This window comes from Cnephaeus nilssonii (assembly GCF_951640355.1).
Source record: "Cnephaeus nilssonii genome assembly, chromosome: 1".
NCBI lineage: Eukaryota > Metazoa > Chordata > Mammalia > Chiroptera > Vespertilionidae > Cnephaeus > Cnephaeus nilssonii.
Genome location: NC_137072.1, coordinates 80682653 through 80703649, shown reverse-complemented (window position 1 = coordinate 80703649; position 20997 = coordinate 80682653). Strand labels below are relative to the sequence as shown.

The 20997-nt window shown below is 36.1% G+C and overlaps 1 protein-coding gene across 9 annotated transcripts in view; it reads left to right on the top strand.

Annotated features, from left to right (window-relative positions):
• ADGRL3 (adhesion G protein-coupled receptor L3) overlaps positions 1 to 20997 on the top strand; it is a 761705-nt gene that overhangs the window by 163554 nt on the left and 577154 nt on the right. For all 9 annotated transcript variants that reach the window (XM_079770921.1, XM_079770928.1, XM_079770927.1 and 6 more), the window contains exon 2: positions 7953 to 8021. The gene's annotated coding sequence lies outside the window, so the exon portion shown is untranslated. The remainder of the gene's footprint in view (positions 1 to 7952; positions 8022 to 20997) is intronic.

The window sequence follows — 20997 nt, the reverse complement described above, 5'->3', positions numbered from 1 at the left end:
CGCCCCCTCATAGCTGCTGCCCTGCCCCTTCCTGTAGCTCTCTACCCCCTGCTTGTAGCTCTCTGCCCCACCCTCCTGTTGATCTGTGATCCAGTCCTTATGTGGTCAGTCGTTACACCTCAGGGCATAATGGATAATTAGCATATTCCTCTCTTATTATATAGGATAGTTTGAGTTTACATTGTTTTATTTGTCTAAATTAGCCATGACTGGAAAATACATTTTTGTGAATCAAAAACCCTGCTAATTAAGGGTAGGGTAATGTTTAAAGAAAAAGACCTTTTCATACTTTGACATTTCTGCTTCAATGCATTTTTAAAGTTTCTTGCTTAAATTTTAACATTGAATAAAACATGACAAGATTTCCTACATTTATAATTCTCAGGTAATTATCATATGAATCAGAAAGTGTGCTATCTAAGTCATTCTGGTTGATACTGTCTTGGCTCCCAGGTTCCACATTATGCTCTGGAGTCAAAGGGCAGGAGATATGGAGCAATGTTTAATAACACACGGTGTCAAACTGCAGCAGGAAGGCAGGGCAGGGTTGGTGGGGTAAGAGATCAACTGAAGGACTTGTATGCATGCATTAAGCATAACCAATGGACACAAGACACTGGGGGGGGGGGCGGTGAGGGCATGTGCTGGGGAGTAGGGGAGGCCACGGGGAGGTCAATGGGGAAAAAAGGAGACATATGTACTACTATTTGTAATACTTTAAACAATTAAATAAAATATAAATAAAATAAAATATAACCATTATAAAAAATAAAGATAAAAAAATAAAAATAATATGCAGTGAATGGTGGTTATTATGCATTAGATTTCAAAATTATTTAGAAATCATTTAAATAGCAAATATCTCCAATACATTCAAAGTGAATTTGTTCTTATACAACCTTTCAAAAACATATCTATTATAAAGAACAAGGAAGGTGTATTTTTTCTTTTTGTTTGTCCACCTTAAAAAAATAAAAACATGTATGTGCTTTACAATGCATATTCAAAGAGGCAATAACAACCAGTTTTGCATTTGAAAATTCTTTGTAATTTATGAATTGTACTTTTTATTTTAACAGGAATTTTGAGACCACTCTTTTTCCTTCTTAACTTGTCTGTATTTTGAAAAATATTTATTAAAAACTCACTATGTTGCTACTGAAATTGAAACATATGAACATTGATCTATATAATCCTCTTCTTAATTTAACATCTCAAATACTAAAATATTATACTTTCATTACTTTTACAGCAAATGTTCAAATTATTTTGGACTATTCTGTCAAAGAACATATGAATGTACTTTTTAAACAATTGTTATTTTATGATAGAAGAAATAGGGTAGATTTCAGTGTATCCTACCAGAACATGATTATTTAAAAGTATAGAGAGTAAGTATATTTTATTATAAATGAAAGAAACTCAATATTTTCTATTATTATATTTGGAAACCATGACTAGGAAGCAAATATATTATGTATAATTATAGTGATGACATAGCCATTTGTGAGGAGGGAAAACTATTAAATTGAATGATTGCTTTTTACTTTGACAACTTGAAAGCTATTTCTCAAGCAGAGGCAAACATGACTTCCACCAGAAGTAGGTTTACAGTTGTGAGTATGTGAAACACAGAGTTTATACTTGTATTATTATTTATTAATTATTATATTATTTTCCACACAAACAACCATAAACCAACTTTTGTACCACCCTGTACATGGCTGAGTCCATGAGTCTCTTAGGGGTAGAGCATCGGCTGTTTAAATCCTCTGGCCCCAGCCACTGATCCACCTTGCCCACATATAATCTCCTCTACGCAGCAAGTCCTTTTCTAGGTGTTGGTTCTAGCCTTCAATAGTCACATCTCTTGTACATTTTACCACCTTTTCTCCCATCAAAGGTGGCACCATCTCATTTTCCTGTGTACGGCAGAATGCTACAACTCCTGCCGATGGCACATGGTTCACAGCAGGTCACATTTTCTCCCTTCTTATGTCATAGGGCAGTAGCTGCATACATCTTTACATAGGAACAAGCTACTGCATCTGGCAATCAGTCCTAGCCCAGGCTCAAAGAAATAAGTGCTTGTGGGTATGAGAGGTTTAGGTGGTTTTGGATACTTGGAAGATAATAATGGCCTTGCACTTTATTATCTTCGTTAAGATGGAAGAGTATAGCAGAAGCAGACCCCTGGAAAAATTAACCACTCCAGTACAATGTCTTAGCCGAACAATGTCTCTGCTGGGATCAGAGTTCTGGTGTTATATATGCCACGGGCTTCTGATCAATCCAGGCATTACTACTTCTCTGTGGGCAGTGCAAAAACATCTCTGTGTAATGGAATTGTAAACGAAATGAAATAAGCAAAAGGCCTAGTCCTTGGTTATAATTTTAATAAATAGATGCTTTTCTCTATGCGGGCAGAATTTTATATATACTGCTCCAATCCTTGATATTACACAATGGCTGGGTATATAGTGGACATTAATTAAGGGCTCTTCCCTTCACCTTCCCTGTCCCGTCCCGTCCCATCCCATCCCATCCCATCCCATCCCATCCCATCCCATCCCATCCCATCCCATCCCATCCCATCCTCTCTATGTTGGACAGCAAACTGATTGTCAGCAAAATAGATTTCTTCTCTTATCTTAATTATAAAATTTTAATGTTCATTTATGCCAAATGTAAAAAGTTCAGCCTTTTGTAAGTAAAAAGTTAGGTAATACATTGATTAAGATTTGAGGGTTATTATCTGCAGTTCTTTCCCCCTAATAATAAACTATTGCCTGGCTGGTGTTGCTCAGTGGTTGAGTGTCAACCCATGGACCAGGAGGTCTTGGTTTGATTCCTAGTTAGGGCTTTATCCCCAGTAGGAGGTGTGCGGGAGGCAGCTTGTTGATGATTCTCTCTCATCATTGATGTTTCTCTCTCCCTCCCTCTCTCTCTAAAATCAATTTAAAAATGAATGTAATTCTTTTTGTTTAGACAACTAACTTTGTATAATTTAAATTATTTTAAATTTATCAAGATTTGTTATTATGTCTTAATAAAAAATGATTTGTTGTATGACCTAAAAGAATTTCCAGGACGAAATTCCACAGGATCTCTACTGTTATAACTGGAAGTAGAGTATTTTTTCTGGAATAAACTCTTCTTAATCTCTTGTGTGATGGTCATTTTTCCATAGTCCTGAAACTGTTAGTTTTGGAAATTTTATCGAGCTTTGTCATTGATTTAAAAATTTTGCCCCAAGGCACTCTCCTTTTTACAATGGCTTACTTTTGGGGGCCCATAAAACACCACACAAGGAAAATGTGGCACATTTAGCACTGAAGGTTGCACTCCCGATTTAAAATGCACCAGGAGTTTAGATGTGATTGTGTTGAGGCAAATTTCATGGGAGAAGGAGACCTTAGTGTTTTATTATTATGGTATTCAATGTGTAAGTAGAGACAAGTGAAGAGAGCATTCTTGGTATAGCCATTGCATTAACAAGCCACTGTGTCCATTATAATCGGTTTGAGGGGACTTTCAGCACCAGAAGCTGGCTGATGTAGAAATTCTTTTTGGTGCGGTTGTATCCAAAAAATGTTCGCAGCAGAAGAGAACATTCTTCCTAGAGAGGGTCTTGAAAACAAGGCTCTGGATAACAGTAGGGTGCTTTTGTGGATTGCTGAGCAGAAGACCTACACGAGGAAAACAAGGTCTCAGATTACCCTGTACATTTACCAGAATAGATTTGAGAGAGGACAGAATGATGCAATAAGAATACCATTGCAATATGCCAGGTATAGGGCCTATGGTGAAAACATGTAGTGGCAGGATTCCAAATGAAGAGGAAAATACCTTGGAATCGTATCTTGCACTATCAGTTGTTAATCACGGTAATCTTCATAAATTGCCACGTTGTAATCTATAAAAACAAAATATTTCTTTTCTGCCTATGTCACATGACTATAAGGGTTATGGTATTAAAAATGTGATGAAAAACAGATCTGAACACTCCATAGAGATAATATGAGAGTGCAATAAGGAACAAAAGTAGATATTTGAAGATAACCCATAGACTAAGTAGATAGACTAAGAAAAATAATTGGAAAAATAATTTGAATGGAATGAGTAAAAAAAAATGTTTATTTTATTCTAAAAAAATCTCAGTCTTTACAGATCTTTTAAAAAAGTCACTATAATTTTATACTAAAAACCATCTATTTAACTGACATCAGAATTATCTCTTAAAAATATATTTGTACATGTCACTTCCTAATTTCTTATGAACATTTATTGGGTAGTTCAGTAGAATAAGTCACCTAATTTTGTAATTACTGTCATACAAAGACAGTAAAATATATTTTTGTCTCAATTCCAGACTAATTTTTACTGGATTTTTTTGCAGTCTCATTTATATACCAGACTGGGAAGGTGCGTTTTAACAGTATTAAGTGTTATGAAATTCTGATGATTACTTTTTGAAAAAAAATTCAGGAAGTTTATTTTTTGCTTTACTTATGAATACTCTCTTCTTGAACGTAGACAGCAATAATCAGTATGGCGCTCTTTTAGAGCTGGAGAGTATAGACTGAGTTCGGGTCACTTGTGTTCACACTCTGGCTTTACCCTCAGGGTCTCAGAGTATTTATTTGTAAAATAAAGATCATCTTCGTATCGACCTCAATTTTTTTTTTTTGTAAAGGTTAAGTGAGGATATAAAAAGAGTGTTTCAATCCTTAAAACAAAATACAAACATTTTATGGTTAAGTGAGAATATAAAGTGTTCAAAAATAAAAGTGTTTAAAATTTAGAAACATTTTAAAATGAAAAACGTGTCTCTCTGTTTCTGTTACTGTCTGTCTTTCTCTTTCTCCCGTATTCTGTTCTTGCACACTATCTAGAAAGTAAGTATAAACGCTTGGAGTGTTGCTTTTGTCTGTTCATTTCACTGCCGGGTCCACAGCACCTCGGACTGTGCCTGGTCAATCAGCACATCTTTGATGGATGGATGAATGAAGGAATGAATGAATAATGAATGAAGTTGCTCTACTTTGTAAATTTGCTATCTCAGTATTAGAAAACTTAGCTTGAACATTCATTTTTACTGGTGTTTACATTTTAATCAGTGAATCAAATCTTATTTTATTTTCCATTTTTGATGTGTTTGCTTTTAAGGTTTTATGTAAAGCTTGGGTCAATTTAAGTTTAATTTTTAATCAAAACAGTCTAGTACTCATAACCAAAGTGTTTTCATGTAATTCAAAAGACCTAGAGTGAACCACAACACTAATTGCTAGGGAATTGCTTTTTATGTCATTTGAACAGTGATGAAAATATATTTGTATGGATTGACTTTTATCAGAAACACACCAAATGTTTATATCCTCAGTCAGCACTTTGTGACCACTTTGCTCAAAAAATAATAACAGTAGCTCCTTTCTACAATCCCTTTTAGGTCAATTTTATTAATTAGAAATTTACCTTATTAGTTCATATTGATAGACAGTATCATTTGATATAATACCTTCTTCTGACTGTTAGGTTTTCTATTTCTCTTACTATTTGTCTCCTCCCTTTTTCCTTTCCCATGTTTTAACTCAGACTTGGCCTGCTAACTCTTAGGAGGCTAAGGGACCCTGGGTGAGCTTGTTTTTTCACCTTTAAGTTGTCTGCTAACTCTTAAGTGCCTTAAGTGGATGCAGTTCAGAGAGTGAATCTCTTAGATGTTGACTAGTCAAACTGTAAATTGAAGATACTCTGTTTTTCTATTCTAAAAGGAAAGCAAAAGGTCCTATAAAGATAACTATACAAATTCAAAGGCACATATAATGGGCATTTTTGTTCTTGATTTCAATTTATGGGAGGCCAATATAAACAGTTTTCAATAATATTTTTAACCAAAAAATGTAAATGTTTTGTTTATCCAGTCAGCATTTTAAGGCCCCTTTAAAAAAATTATTTTTATTGTTGAAAGTATTACAGATGTCCTTTTTAATCCCCCCCCTATTGACCCCTTCCATCCCTCCCTTACCCTTCTCCCCCTAGGCCTTCACCACACTCTTTTCTGTGTCCATGAGCTGTGCATTCATGCATACAAGTTCTTTGGTTGATCTATCCTACCACCCACCTCATTGAGATTCGACAGTCTGGTCCATGCTTCTATGTCTCTGGATCTATTTTGATCATTGCTTTATTTGTTCATTAGATTCCATATATATATAAGTGAGATCATGTGATACTTGTCTTTCTCTAACTGGCTTATTTCACTTAGTTCTTAGTTCTGTAAGGAGTGGTAGTTCAAATTGAAAAAGTAATCATATTCCCTGTTCTCAAACAACTCATGTTACGGTAGAGGGTTCAGCATGAGCATCAGGGAAGATCTGATTGGTTATGTCTGTGGTAGGTCTGGTGATAAACGAAAAACTCTGTAAATACTAATGTTTGGATTTCAGAATGTGTTTCCTAAAAGGAAGTAAAAAGATCTAAAGTGTGAGGATATCTGTAGGAGAGTTTGCACTGTCATTACCCATGATTATCAGTTATGAGGAGTTATGCTTGGTCTTAAAAAACCAGAGAAAATTACCTTAGGTAAATAGCCAGTATTTATTGAATATGCTCTGTTTGTTGAAAGAATGGTTATGCAGGGAAATGCAAGAAGTTGACTAAAGAATTGCTTTCAATTGCCTGTTTAGTAGCAAGCCTGACTTTAAATATGGACTTAGATTGCTCATGTGGTAAAAAAAAAAAAAATTCTCACAAATTGGCCATGTATGGGTAGACACTAACTAGAAAAAATTCAGTGAGTTCCACTGCTTTAATATTTTCAAATCCTCAAAATATAATACGTTTAGTGAATATGTTCCTCTATTTGTGTGTGTGTGTGCAATTGTAATCAGTAGTGATTCTGCAAAGAGAACTTAATTTTTATTTTATGCTAATCACTGTCTGACAATATCAAATTCCTCATCCATAGATATTGAACTGTTATTGTTTGGCATGTATAGAGTTAATTAACTTCCTGCTAATAGCATAATACTCCTAATAGCATAAACACTAAGTACCATAATTAACTAATGCACCTGATGTTTGTACGAAGCACTATGACTCACCAGAAAGTTTAAAAATTGATGACTAGTTGATAGAAACATTAGAAAACATTGAAATTCCAAAGAAACACTCTGAATGACATCATGCTTTTTGTGTGTGAAATGTCTGATGTGTTGATTATTAGTTCAGTAAGAAAACAATAATAAAAGAAATACAAAAACATTGTGGAAATTTAAAGAAAACGAAGACAATCCCTCTTGTAAATCTCCCATTTAAGTAAACTTACGTTTTTTACTTATTTCTTTCTAATCTGATTAAAATCTGAATTTGTTTAGATTATTATAATTACAGCCTCAGTGTATGTACACATTAGTACATAGAAAATAGATATATGTGTGTATGTTTGTGTATATACCTGGTATATGGTTAGATAGCAAAATGTACTACGGAGTTGCCTAGTGTTTTGTGTTTTGTGCTTTTTTTTTGGTGTGTGTGTTTTCCTTTGTTTGTTTTCCACAGCAGTTCTCTCTAAGGTAAAAGTAATTAGATACATCCTAGGGTGTTAGCTTGAAGAGCCTGTTGCAAGATACCAGAATATTTATTGGAAATCTTAGAATATGTTTGAAAAAAATCATGTGTTCTTTTAATTAGGAGAATATTTAAATTTCTTATGTACCAAATTCTGAGTGAACAATATAGTGAAGTAGATCATGGGGGAAAAGGTGTCTTATGTAAATTGAATTTTGTTTTTATACCATGGTTTTTCTGCTATACCTTACGCATTATGGGGGAAAACTACACTGGCAAACAATGAGAAATATAAAAACCTACTCAAATAGTACTACAACGATAGCCATAAAATAAAGTACTTTTTCATCATTAATTTAATGTATTTTTGTTTGTTTTTACAGAAGTATTCAAATGTTCAGTAAATTGGAGGAAAAGAACATGGATGTTTAATAACTGAAAACCACATTAAGGTAATTAGTAGATAATTATTGCCAATCCATTTCTTAGTAACTTACAAGTGTATTTAACATATTTATATTCAAGTTAGTGTATTCTTTTATGAGTGTCACATTGAAAATTTATATTGTATAATGAGTTACTAGAGTTAAATTTTACATGTTCTGGAAAATCAATTGATATTTCTTGTGGACAAATACGTAAATAATACAGTTCAAAGTATTTGCTGTGGTGAGGAATTATATTCCAGCTATATTAAATATACATGAGCTACTAAAAATAAGGACACTTATGTAATACATTGATCAATAAAGAAAAAAAAGAAAAATAGTAATTTTATTGGCTCTCTACCTCTTTGGAAAGGCAAATAGCTATATTACCTTAAATGTCTGATAATTATTCAGAATTTTGTTTTTAATTGCTGCATGTATACCAATACAATAAAAGTTATTTTTGTTTAATTTATCCAGGTATTCTCAATTACATATCCATGACAATAACTTTGAATATTAGGAAATTGAATATTAACAAGTAAATTATTTTCAAAAGTAATGTTTTTATTTATCCCAAATATATTTATAGAGTTCGATATAGAAAGATTTTGAAGAACATAACCTTAGGCCGGCATACATATGTGCATGTTCTTCAGAAAATCATTTTGAAACCAAAAAATGTGGGTGTTTTGAGTCTGGTTCTTGTCATGAATGAAGTTGTGGACAAAAACGATTAATGGAACCAAAGTTTATTGGGAGAAGCTGGTCCTGGAAAAGGTGCACTGGGGCTCCAGGAGCAGGACAGTGTCCAGAGCCTCCTTTCCATGTTACAATGGCGAGTAGTTTAGCATCCAAGCTAATTAAAGTCTGTTAGTCCATGTGTGAAGGCCCACATGGCCATAAGCCACGTGGGTGCAAGGGATGTCCTCTCCTGCCATAGGAATGAACCTATTGCATGCTGGGGGCAAGAGGAAATACGCACCTTTTAATTTAGGGAGTAGAAACAGCCTTGCTAGCTCCTGATTGGTCTTTTCAAAGAATTTTGCCTTGGCAACATACTTGGGATTGGTTTCTACACTGTACTGCTTTGTGATTGGTCATCTCCATCTTCCTGTCTAACCAATATCCATACATTTTAAAGTTCATGCCTCTAGCCCTCCCTGCCCAGTTGGGATGCCTTAGAAACTCCACCTAGTTTTATTTTCTACCCCTCCCCCATCCCTGTCCCTGTCCACATAGCTTACCTCTACTTCCTCAATTTGAAGATAAAGTAGGCCTTTATAATAATCATTCAACAGTGAAGTTGAAATTTTCTGTCTTTTTGAAGTTACTGAAATTAATTTCTGGAGAGCGATTTTGTATTGTCTACAATATAAGTTATTGTAAACTAGAGGCCCGATGCATGAAATTCATGCAAGGGGCTTGGCCCCTGCAGCTCTGGCTGATCCTCGCAGCCCCTTGCAGCCCTGGCTTCATCCGGAAGGTCATCTGGAAGGTTGTTCAGCTGTTCGTTCTAATTCGCATATTAGCTCCTTATTATATAGGATACTAGAGGCCCGGTGTACAACATTCGTGCACTGCGGGGGGTGGGAGGGTTCCCTCAGCCCAGCCTGCACCCTCTCACAGTCCAGGACCCCTTGGGGAATGGCCTAAGCTGGCCGTTGGACATCCCCCGAGAGGTCCTTAGTGCTGCCGCAGAGTCGGGAGAGGCTCCCACCGCTGCTGCTACGCTTGCTATCTGTGAGCCCACCAGCTATGAGCCCAGCTTCTGTCTGCGTGGCACTCCCCATGTGGGAGCCCTGCTCAGCCAGAAGCCACGCTCGCTATTCCTTAGTGCTGCCTCGAAGGCGGGAGAGGCTCCCTCCACTGCCGCTGCGCTCTCCAGCCATGAGCCTGGCTTCTGGCTGAGCAGTGCTCCCCCTGTGGGAGAGCACTGACCACCAGGGGGCAGCTCCTGGTGGTCAGTGCGCATCATAGCGACTGGTCAATCCGCCGTTCGGTCGATTTGAATATTAGGGTTTTATTATATAGGACTAGAGGCCTAGTGCACGAAATCATGCACGGGTGGGGTGCAGCCAGCCTACCCCAAATGGGACTGATCAGGCCAGGCCAGTGGGGCGGAGGGGACACGGGAGATTGGCCGGCCAGCCCTGCCCCTTATCATGAGTGTGGGAGCCGATCAGGGGTGGGACTCGCCATGGGGAGGGGCCGCTGGTGGTTGGCTGGCCGGCCCTGTCCCTGTTATGGCCGGGGCCAGCTGTGGGGAGAGGCCGCCCCCCAACCAGGCCAGTTGGCTGGCTTCAGCATGCATTATAGTGACTGGTTGTTACAGTTGTTCCATTTATTCCAACTTTCTGGTTGCTTGGCTTTTATATATATAGATAGCCTTAAATTCGAAGTATTAACTTTATTATTCTTCATATTAAAATAACTCATGTTCATTTTGAATTACTGATATATGTTTTATAAATTATTATCAATACTAGAGGCTCGGTGCATGAATTCATGCACTCGGGAGCGGGGGGTCCCCTCCGGGACCCCTCTCTCCTTACTGCCTACCTGCAGCAGAGGCTAGAGAGACTCTTGCCACAGCCTCTGAGCTTGCAGGCCATGAGCCTGGCTTCTGACTGAGCGGCGCCCCCCTCCCCCCCGTGGGAGTGCACTGACCACCAGGGTGCAACTCCTGCATTGAGCGTCTGCCCCCTGGTGGTCAGTGTGCCAGTGTGCGTCATACACACCGGTTGTTCAGCCGTTTGGTCAATTTGTATATTAGGGTTTTATTATATAGGATGTTTTCAAAGGTTTTCTATTTTTCTTTTTAGGGTAAGGTAATGAGTAGCTTAGACTATTAAAATACTGTACTTGTTTTTGTAGGCACTAATTTTTCCAATTGTTATTCCTTCTTGTAATATTTTTATCTTAGTTTCATTGTCACTGCTTTCTTTCCACATTTATTCACAATGCAGATGATTAGTATTATTCCTATATTCCAGAGTAGATATGATTGAATTGATTTTATTTATATTTACTATCTTATTTATACATTAAATACATTTTCAGACATTCTGTTACTCACTTGCATATGAAATGGATTTTGGTACTTAGTGAAAGAAATAAATTAAACAAAAATAGGTTGCTTTAATCATTTTTAAAAAAAAAACTAAAGCCAAGCAAGACTTATATCTGATCTGGATGTTCTGGAGAAAATAAATGCTGGTGGGAAATTGAAACTCTATGGAAATTATTTTATATACTTAAAAAAAGTCAATGACAAACTGTAAGGAGACAAAAAGGTGGGGGTGTAGGTTACTTTAGGTGAAGGCTCTTAAAATTTCATGGAAGCTGTGAAATTCACTGAGGCGTTGTTAAGGCAGGGAAGGTGGGGTCATGCATTCCGGGCCAATAGAATAGCTTGTGTAAAGGGACATGAAGGAGCTAGGGATGGCAAATGAAGAATTGATATGTCTAGTGTGGCTAAAAGATCAGGCACATGTGGCTGGACAATGTTAAAAGATGAGTCTGGAAAAATAGGTTTGGAACAGTCCATGGAATATCAGATTTGCCATAATAAAGCTTAATTTTCCATCCTAATTCCTAGAATGGATTATTAACTTAATGGTACCCATAGAGTTTTGAGTAGAACATTTTAGAACCTCTCCTGGAGGAAAATAAAAAAAGAATTAAGATCTTATAACATTTACTATAATGACTGTTATAGTCCCCTAAATATGAAGTTTCTGTAGGAATCATAGGAATTTTTACAGTGTTGAATGATTTGCTTACTTGTTTTTTAACTGAAATATTCATATATCATAAATTCACCTTTTTATTGTATATAATTCAGTGGGTCTTTGTATATTCACAATGTTGTATGAGTATCACCACTGTCTAATCCAAACCATTTCTTTTTTTAAAAATATATTTTATTGATTTTTTACAGAAAGGAAAGGAGAGGGATAGAGAGTTAGAAACATCGATGAGAGAGAAACATCAATCAGCTGCCTCCTGCACACCTCCTACTGGGGATGTGCCCGCAACCAAGGTACATGCCCTTGACCGGAATCGAACCTGGGACCTTTAAGTCCGCAGGCCGACGCTCTATCCACTGAGCCAAACCGGTTAGGGTGAAACCATTTCTTTCATTCCTAAAATAAACCTTGTACTCATGAAAAGTTACTTCCCTCACCATGCCCTCCTCTGGCAAACTGATATACTTTCTACCTCAGTGGCTTTACCACATAAATGGAATTATACAATACATAGCCCTTTGTATGTTCTTTCACTGAACATAATGTTTTTAGGTTTCATCCTTGTTGTATGAATTAGTACTTAATTTCTTTTTGTGTCTGAATAACATTCCATTATAGGATATGTATATATCACATTTTTATCCATTTATTAGTTGATGGACTTTGGATTTTTTACACGTTTTGGCTATTGGTAATGATGCTGCTATAAGTATTTGTACACAAGTTTTTGTGTAGTTATATGTATTCATTTCTTTTAGATCTATACCTGGGGTAAAATTGTTGGGTGATATGGTAATTATATTTTACCTTTTGAGGAATGTCCAGACTATTTTACAAAGTGGCTGCACCATTTTACATTTCCACCAGAAATATGTGAGCGTTCCAGTTTCGCCATATCCTTGCCAAAAGTTATTACTGTCTGTCATTTGGATTATAGCCATCCAAATGGATGTCAAGTAGAATCTCATTGGATTTTGATGGCAACGTTTATTTTTAAGAGAGTATTTTAGTGTACTGATGTTACATGTGTTTTGATAAGTGCATTAACGGAATTATTATCAATTTTAAATAGACTAGTCCTCATATTTAGACAGTTGATTTTATGAAGTGTTAAATAAAAATTACAAAATGTAGATTGTTTGATTACTGCCCAAGTCTACAATTAAAAAAAAATAACAAAATTGACATTTTTCCTACTCCTATTATAGGATACTAGAGGCCCAATGCACGAAATTCGTGCAAGGGCCTTGCCTCCCCCCCCCCCCCCCCCCCGCAGCTGCTGCGGCCGCTTCTGCCTCGGCCCCCACCCGCCACCGCCTTGGCTGGGGTCTGCCTCAGCCCCGCCTGTTGCGGCTTTGTCCGGAAGGAAGGACTCCAGTCTAATTAGCATATTATGCTTTTATTATTATAGATTTTTCAGATTTATTATCCTATATAATAAAAGCCTAATATGCAAATTGTCCCCTCGGGCGGTCATTCGACTGGAGACTGCGAGTTCGACTGCTCACTATGACGTGAACTGACCACCAGAGGGCGGTGTAGAGCATGGTGGGTGTTGGCGTTGCACTGCGACCTCTCTCTGGCTACCTGGGGATGGGGGTGACGGGGTCTGAGATGCACTGAGAATGTGGGGTGTCAGCTGAGCTCACTCTCACTCCCCCTGCCTCCCTCCCCCAGGATGCCAGGGCTCGCATGCCGATGAAGCCCCTGCGCTCAGGTGCCAGACGCCTGAGAGGAGCCTGCTTTGCACCCTCTTCCGGGTGAGCCGGGCTGCAGCTGCTGGGACCGCAGGGGCCAGTTGGGCTCCCCGTGGGTTCGCGCAGGAGGCGGTCTGTGAGGCCGGCTGGGAGAGAGTGTGCTGCCCGCCTGACTTCTGTGCAGTGCCACTGGATGGCCCAGAGACCCACACTGTGCCCCGGTCGTGGATCTGGCCGCACTCACCATGTCTCCGCATGGGGACTCGGGCGCCATGACTCAGGCGGAGGGGGGCACGTGTGGGCCTCGGGGGCCAGGTGCTGCCCAGGGCCCAGAGGTCAGCTGGGACCTGCCCTTTCACACCAGACGTTCATGCTTAGATTGACAGCCAGGCCTAGGGACCACACCTGTGTACTAATTTCATGCACCGGGCCTCTAGTATGATATAAACATTAACAACCTCACATTTATTAATGAGCTAGCTAAAAACTTAAAATTAACAAGAAGATTGTAAAATAGGACTTTTTCTCTTATATCATAAGTGATTAAACTTGTCCTAAGTACATATTTTGTCTGAGGTGTAAGTTAATGATAGTATACAACAATAAGAATAGCCAAGACTATTCTTAATAAATTAATATCTGAAACACAGGTGCAAACTTCTCTGGAATTTTCAGTAATGTTTAAAGTCATATTCACTTGAGTCATCTACAAATTTCTACCCAACTTTATGATAAATGTTCAGAAGCCTTATTTAAGATTTCCTGCAGGGAAGGAATAAAGTCATTGGGGAAACCCTAGTTCTTCCTGCTGTGGTGAACTTGGCTGAAATCATGCAAAAACAATTGCATGGCAACAAATAAAGAGGTATTACTGTGTCAGCAAGTACTATTGGAAGATGGCATGAGGAACATTGCTTTAATCAGAAAAGATGAGTGTTAGAACATATTATGTAATATGAGACACTCCCTTTACATTTGGACAACATATATGCGTTTCCAACATGTGTCAATTTATAATACTTGCTGGATTATTTTTTAAAATCAGGTTTATTGATATATAATTTATCTATAGTAAACTCATTCTTTGTAATTCATAATTTTGTTTTCATAAACACATCACATTGTGTAAGTTACCACCAAAGTCAAGATAAAAAACATATCCAACACTCCCAGAACTTCTCTCATGCCCCTTTGTAGACTGGTCAACGCCTCCCCCCACTGTTAGCCTTAAGAACCTCAAATTCTATTTTAACAAGATACAAAAGAAAATCTGAGAGGAAACAGAGGAAAGAGGTGAAGTTTTGAAGACAGACCTTATTCTCTATGCTTCAACATAGCATTTGGAATAGAGTAAGTTTGGCATTTCTAAGAAGTACATATTTCTATAATAATTTCTTAAACCTCAAAGGAAAGATGTACTGGAGAAATATTAACCACAGTAAATGACCTCTTGGAATGTATTTAACCACAGTGTCAAACTAGTTTTCAGAATTACAAAGCCTATTCAGAAACATCACTCCGAAAAAAGTTTTGGTTAATGGCTCATTCATCCAAATCCTTAGGCATAAGTCCTTGGAGTAATGGTTGGATTTTCTTTCGCACATATTGCACATACGTCTGCACTTTCTCTCTGACTTCTGATCACCTCCTTGGCTACCACCGTGGTCCATATCACAATCCCTTCTCACGTGGAGAATTATAACAGCCTTTTGTTGGTTGTTGCTCCACTGTCTTTATTATACCTCACTCAGAGACATGTTCTATCTTCAACCTCCTGTCCACTCCAGCTGCCCTGTTTACATTGCAGTTTGCTGAACACACAAAGCCACTGTACTTTAGCCCATTGTTCCCCGTGCCAATCACATTCTCCCTAGTTGTTTCCATGACTTATTCCCTAGGCTTCAAATACTCTCTTTTCATGGCAGCCTTCCCTGAACATCCTATTTAAAATCGAAACTGCCTGGGTGCACCCTCTGTCCTCTTCCCCTGCTTTCTTCTCCAGAACACATATTACTACATTACATGTAATTTTGTTGTTTATCTCGTCCCTTTAGTCAGTTAATATATTCTAAATATTTTTCCTTGTAATATTTTTTTTAGTTTCTGTGGTTTCTTTTGTTGTTGTTGTTTTTTTGTTTTGTTTTGTTTTGTTTTGTTTTGTTTTTTGCCTTTGCTCATGGTTTTGGATATTAGAAATGTAACTTTGGAGGTATGTGGGTGACTGTGTGGCTAAAAGCAGGAGGATTATCTGGGAATATTTACAAAAACTCAGGTGAGGTATAATTAAGATTGGATTTGAGGCAAAAACATTGGGGATTGAGAGGTAATAACACATTTGAGACTTTTCAGAGGTCAAATTAGGAGGTCTTAGTGAATGATTGCATTTCAATAGAGAAAGTTGAAGTCTCAGTGGAATGAGTCTAAGGTTTAAAACTGGCACCCTGATTGTGGGTGGCATCGTTTACTGACCTGCAGGTAGCAGGACTCTTTGTGTGTATTTACAAAATAATAATGTTTATGCAGAAATAATCATGCTTGTTTTTTTACAAAAATAATACCCAGAGCGAGATGTTAATTTTTATATTTAGGTTTGAGTGATCTCTACAGGTATAAAACTTTAAACTGAAGGTATCTCACTTTTTTTACTCAGTGTTTACTGAATTCAAAAGGAAAGCTTTGGTTTGCTATGAAATCACATTTTCTAATTAATCTAAAAAATCCAGTCAGAAAGTGCAGAATGTAAAAACTGGCCATGGGCAGAGTAAAAGCACATTAATTATTCAGACAGTTATCCCTGCTTATTCCATTCTTGGAGATATAGTGGCTGTCAGAATCTGTCAGCTGTAGAGTTAGTGCCCTTCAGAATTTACACGCATAAATGGTGACCTTTTGGGAAATTTGCATAAAGATAAGCCTGGCATTGGAATGATAGCTGCCAGTCAGCTAAGCAGAGCAAACATTGTCAGCCACTGCTTACGCCACGGAATCGACTATGAAGCAGTGAACAGCAAATGGAGCACATGCGAAACCACAGGAATACAAAAATAAAACCCATTTCTAATAATTTTACAGCAGTTAAAGAAGTATAACCAGTTACTGAATATCCTTATATTAGAATTTTTGGTGCATATAGTTTTTCTCACTAAAGGTTTCTGGTAAAAAAAAAAAGTTTATGTTTTATAATGACTAAATTTTATAATCTAACTGTTTAACCATAAGTATTTAATGTTATATTATAAAATTCGTGTATACTCATTATGGAAAATTTAAAAAATGTTGCAAAGAGAGAATATTAATGTTATCCATTATCCCATCCCCAGAGAAAACCGTGATTAACAGTTTGGTGTGAATTCTAAGTTACCTTTTAAATAAATACATAAACATATTTATTGCTTTATAATATGGCCAAGTACCTTTTTGCGAGCATCACAGTCATCATAAATGTTACTGAGGAAGGCATATATTCATATACATCTTTTGGTACATACGTGATTATTTCCTGGGATAGCTGCTTATTGCAGTGTGATTATTTTAAAGCTTTGGATACACATGTAAAGAAAATCAGGGTTCACTTTCAGAAGCTGTCACTTCACCTGTATCCTCACCTTCTTTTTTTAATTACTTGTAAATGTTATATTTTAAATGTCTGATAAAAGCTTGTCATTTAGGAAATGTCTTATTAAAATTAAGGCAGAAAAATCATTTTCAATTTAAAAATACCATTTTCTTTGTATATTAATTACAAATTTCAATTTCTTTGTATGGTAGCATGCTCCTTATCACTTACCTCAGCCATCAACCTCAACTTGAAACATTCATATTTCATTCAGAACAATGCTGAATAGGGAGGCGTGTAGGAAGTATAACCTCTAAGATAATCATGATGTTCACATTCCATCATTTCTGATTTTTATGGATAAACCCTGAACCAGCAGTGGCCCCGACAGAAGCTTGTGTCCTCATCCTTGTACTTAACCAGATCTCCTTTATCTTAAACTGTCCTCTGTTGCCTCTAATTCATGGCATTGGGGACATTTTATTATGGTTCTGAAAAGGCTGCTCATTTTCTCCTGAATCAGGGATGCTATATTGAATAGAATGAGAGCTGCTCTATGCTGTAAATATTTATAGATTGGGGATTTTTTTGCCACAGCTAGAAGGTAAAAAGAGTCTATTATTCACACATTTTTTATAGGACAGGGATTTGTTCATGATTTTTTAAATTGAGTGTCCACTTCTAAAAATTTTTAGTGAGTATGGTCTTTAAAATTACCCATTGTAAATGAGCAATTTTAACATACTTATATACCCATGTAACTTTGACTGTAATCTGTCTGTCTATCTATCTGTGCTTGTGATTGTTTGTTTGTTTGTTTGTTTGTTTTTTTAGTTTTCTATGTATAGTTCTGAGATGTAAGATTTGATAGAATTGTGTTTGCTTACAGTATTTTGATCACCTAAAAATTCCCTCATGCTGATCCTTTGTAGCTATTCCTTGCCTCTGTCCCTAACCCCTAGCAACCATGTGTCTGTCTTCATTCCTATATTTTTATCTTTTCCAGAATGTCCTATAAATGAATCATATAGTAGGTAGTTTTTTGAAACTGGCTTCTTTCACTCATCATAATGCCTTTGAGATTCATCCTTGTTTTGCAGTATATAAGTAATGTATTTATTCTTTATTGCTGGGCAATATTCCATCTTGTGGATGTCTCACAATTCTTATATTTATCTACCTGTTGAAGAACATTTGTGTTGTTTCTAATTTTTTGGTGATAAAAAAGTTCCTATAAACATTCATATGCTTGTATGTATGTGTGTATACACATACATTTTTATTTCTCTAGGATAAATACCCAAGAGTTGGATTGGGTCATATGATAAATGTATATATTTATTTTTAAAATTACTTTTGATTTATTTCTCTTACCTTATTTTGTTCCTCCTTATATTTTATTTCTATTTTAGGTGCCATTGCTATTATATAAATTGAAGTTGTGCAAATATTTTAAACTCAAGTGCTGAGTAAAATAGTGATTTTTAAAAAAATACTAGCTTGACTATGGAAAGAACTGATTTTATTGGTCTCTGCATTTGAGTTGGAAAAATTACATCATCCAAGTGCAAAAAGAAGCTTTTATTAGTTTCCCTTTCTTGATATTCACTTTTTTTAGGCGTGTATCTTGATTCCTTTAGTGAATGATCCCAAAACAACTAACCACAGAAACTACAGCTTAACTGTTTCTGCTCCAGATGTATTTTAGATCTTTTATTCTATCTAAAGCTCATTTGCTTTTCCATAGAAAAGGCCCTCATTGAGAATATATTTTACAATGTGTTCTAACAGATGTGGTCACCTAGCATCTAAGACCCAGCAGATTAAGTTTACCAAATTACTTTAAAAAAAAAGAAATAGTGAAAACTAATATGAATCTAATATAGTATATTAAAGATAGGGAACAGATAAGCATTAAAAGTCAGAAAAATTTAGTAAATATAGCAGGCTGGATCTATTGTATATCAGAGCAAAGTTTCCTTAGGTATCTAAGAGGCTCTGACCTATACACATTTTGCAAATGTATTTTTTGTTAGGAAGAATGCTGGGTCAAATTTCCTTCACTCTAGGCCTGGTCTTGCCATTAACTTGCTGTGAGACCCAGGGCATATCATGTAATCTCTCTGGATTATAGAATTCTCATTTGTCCAATTAGTGAGAACAGCAATAGATTATCCATAAAGGACATTTTTGCTCTTAAAAAAAAATAGGATGCTGCAATTCTTTGATGATCTTGGGTCATTCAGAAGAAAAAGTTAGTGTGTGTGTTTAATATAACATGTTAGGAAACAAGGATATGTACAATATATTTTCAGAAACCTAAAAAAATATATATGATTTTGAAAATTAGTTTTTGTGCTTGGAAAAAAATCCACTAAGTATTCCAGAAAGCTTGAAGGTATTAGAATCATTGATTTCCCTAACTGTTTTTCAAAAGTTTAATAATTAAAAAAATTCTGGATGTTGCTTTATATTAATTATATACAGGGGTAAATGTAAACTTATAGTCCCATATGTTAGTATTATAGGATTTTTTTGAAAAAATTTTCAGAGTTTTCAGTGTAAAAAAAGTGTTTCAAATTAATGTCCCTCATTAATTGTGAAAGAGGTGTGATACTAAACTCTCTATTGTTTTTCAGAGTAAATATCCATTTTTCTAAACAATTTCAAGCTTATATACTCACAAGCAGAGGAAACTGATTAAAAACATCACCTTTGGTTATATTTGCTTAATGCAGAATAACTACTACTTCATTAAGTTAACATATTTCAAAGACTGAGGAATGTCATCATAAATCTTGACGAGGATGAAGATTACAACACAATTGTAATTTATGTAAACACTTATTTATTTAATACATCTTATATTAGTGTGTAGTGTGCATAAAACCGCTGCTAAGTTCTGGAGTAGTGATTATGCTATTCTGACCTCGAGAAGATCAAGACTAGTTGAGAGTAAAGCAACATGTATAATTAGCTCTACTGTAATACTAGTATGTTGAGAACCATAATAGAAGCATGAGAAAAAGCGAGTAATTAATTCAGAATGGAAGACCTTGGGAAAGTTTTGCAGAAGTGGTAGCATAGGAGAATGATTTTACTAGAGAAGAGAGAATAATGAATGACCTGTTCTGGGGAATATATTTTTTCCTGAGTGGTAGAGTATCAGGTAAAGATACTTAAGAAGAAATCTGAGGACATGTTAAAAGACCCTTTTTACATTATTATTATTACATATTATAATTATACAGACATTAATGTGATACTGTTATTCTAAAGAACAACACCTCTTAGATATATGAGAGATGCATTGCATTAAAGGTGGATAAGACTGTCTGATAAAAAAATATGAATAGAGGGCTAGAACGAATAGCTACAGTATTCTCTGAATTTTTCAAAACACCAGTGCTCTCAGCAGTACACTTTTACATACATCTTTGAAATATATACTTTTAGAAATTATTTGTCCTGGGAGGACTACATTTTTCTTCTTTAAAACATTATAAATGTTATACTTAAATAATAGTTTCTTTTATATCTTTCCAATCCATCTAATACTTGATATATGCATTTTTCCTTGGGTCCAAAATGTGTTAGTGAAAGAGAATTTAACTGCTTGAGAAGAAAAAAAAAATAAAGAAATTGGATTTCTTGGTTTGGTTTAGTGCTGCCTTCAATGTTCTGAGAACAATAATGCAATTAACTAAAATGTTTATCCACAAAATTTAATTCCTGGGAAGTATCTTCTCAAATTGCCTCTTACAAGTGTAATGGAAGCAAGTAATTGTTTGCTGGTTTTGTTGCCAAAAATTGTGAATGGCTAGATTTTTGTAAAACTTGGTTGTAATGCATGTAATCATGTAATCTCTCCATTATAAATTTCAATGAAGAAATTGAATTTTGTAGACACACACTTTTTGTTATATTGTATCTCAGTGTTCTCAGCCATGAGTAAAGAAATCCTTTTTGTTATTAATTATTCCACAAGTGAAGTT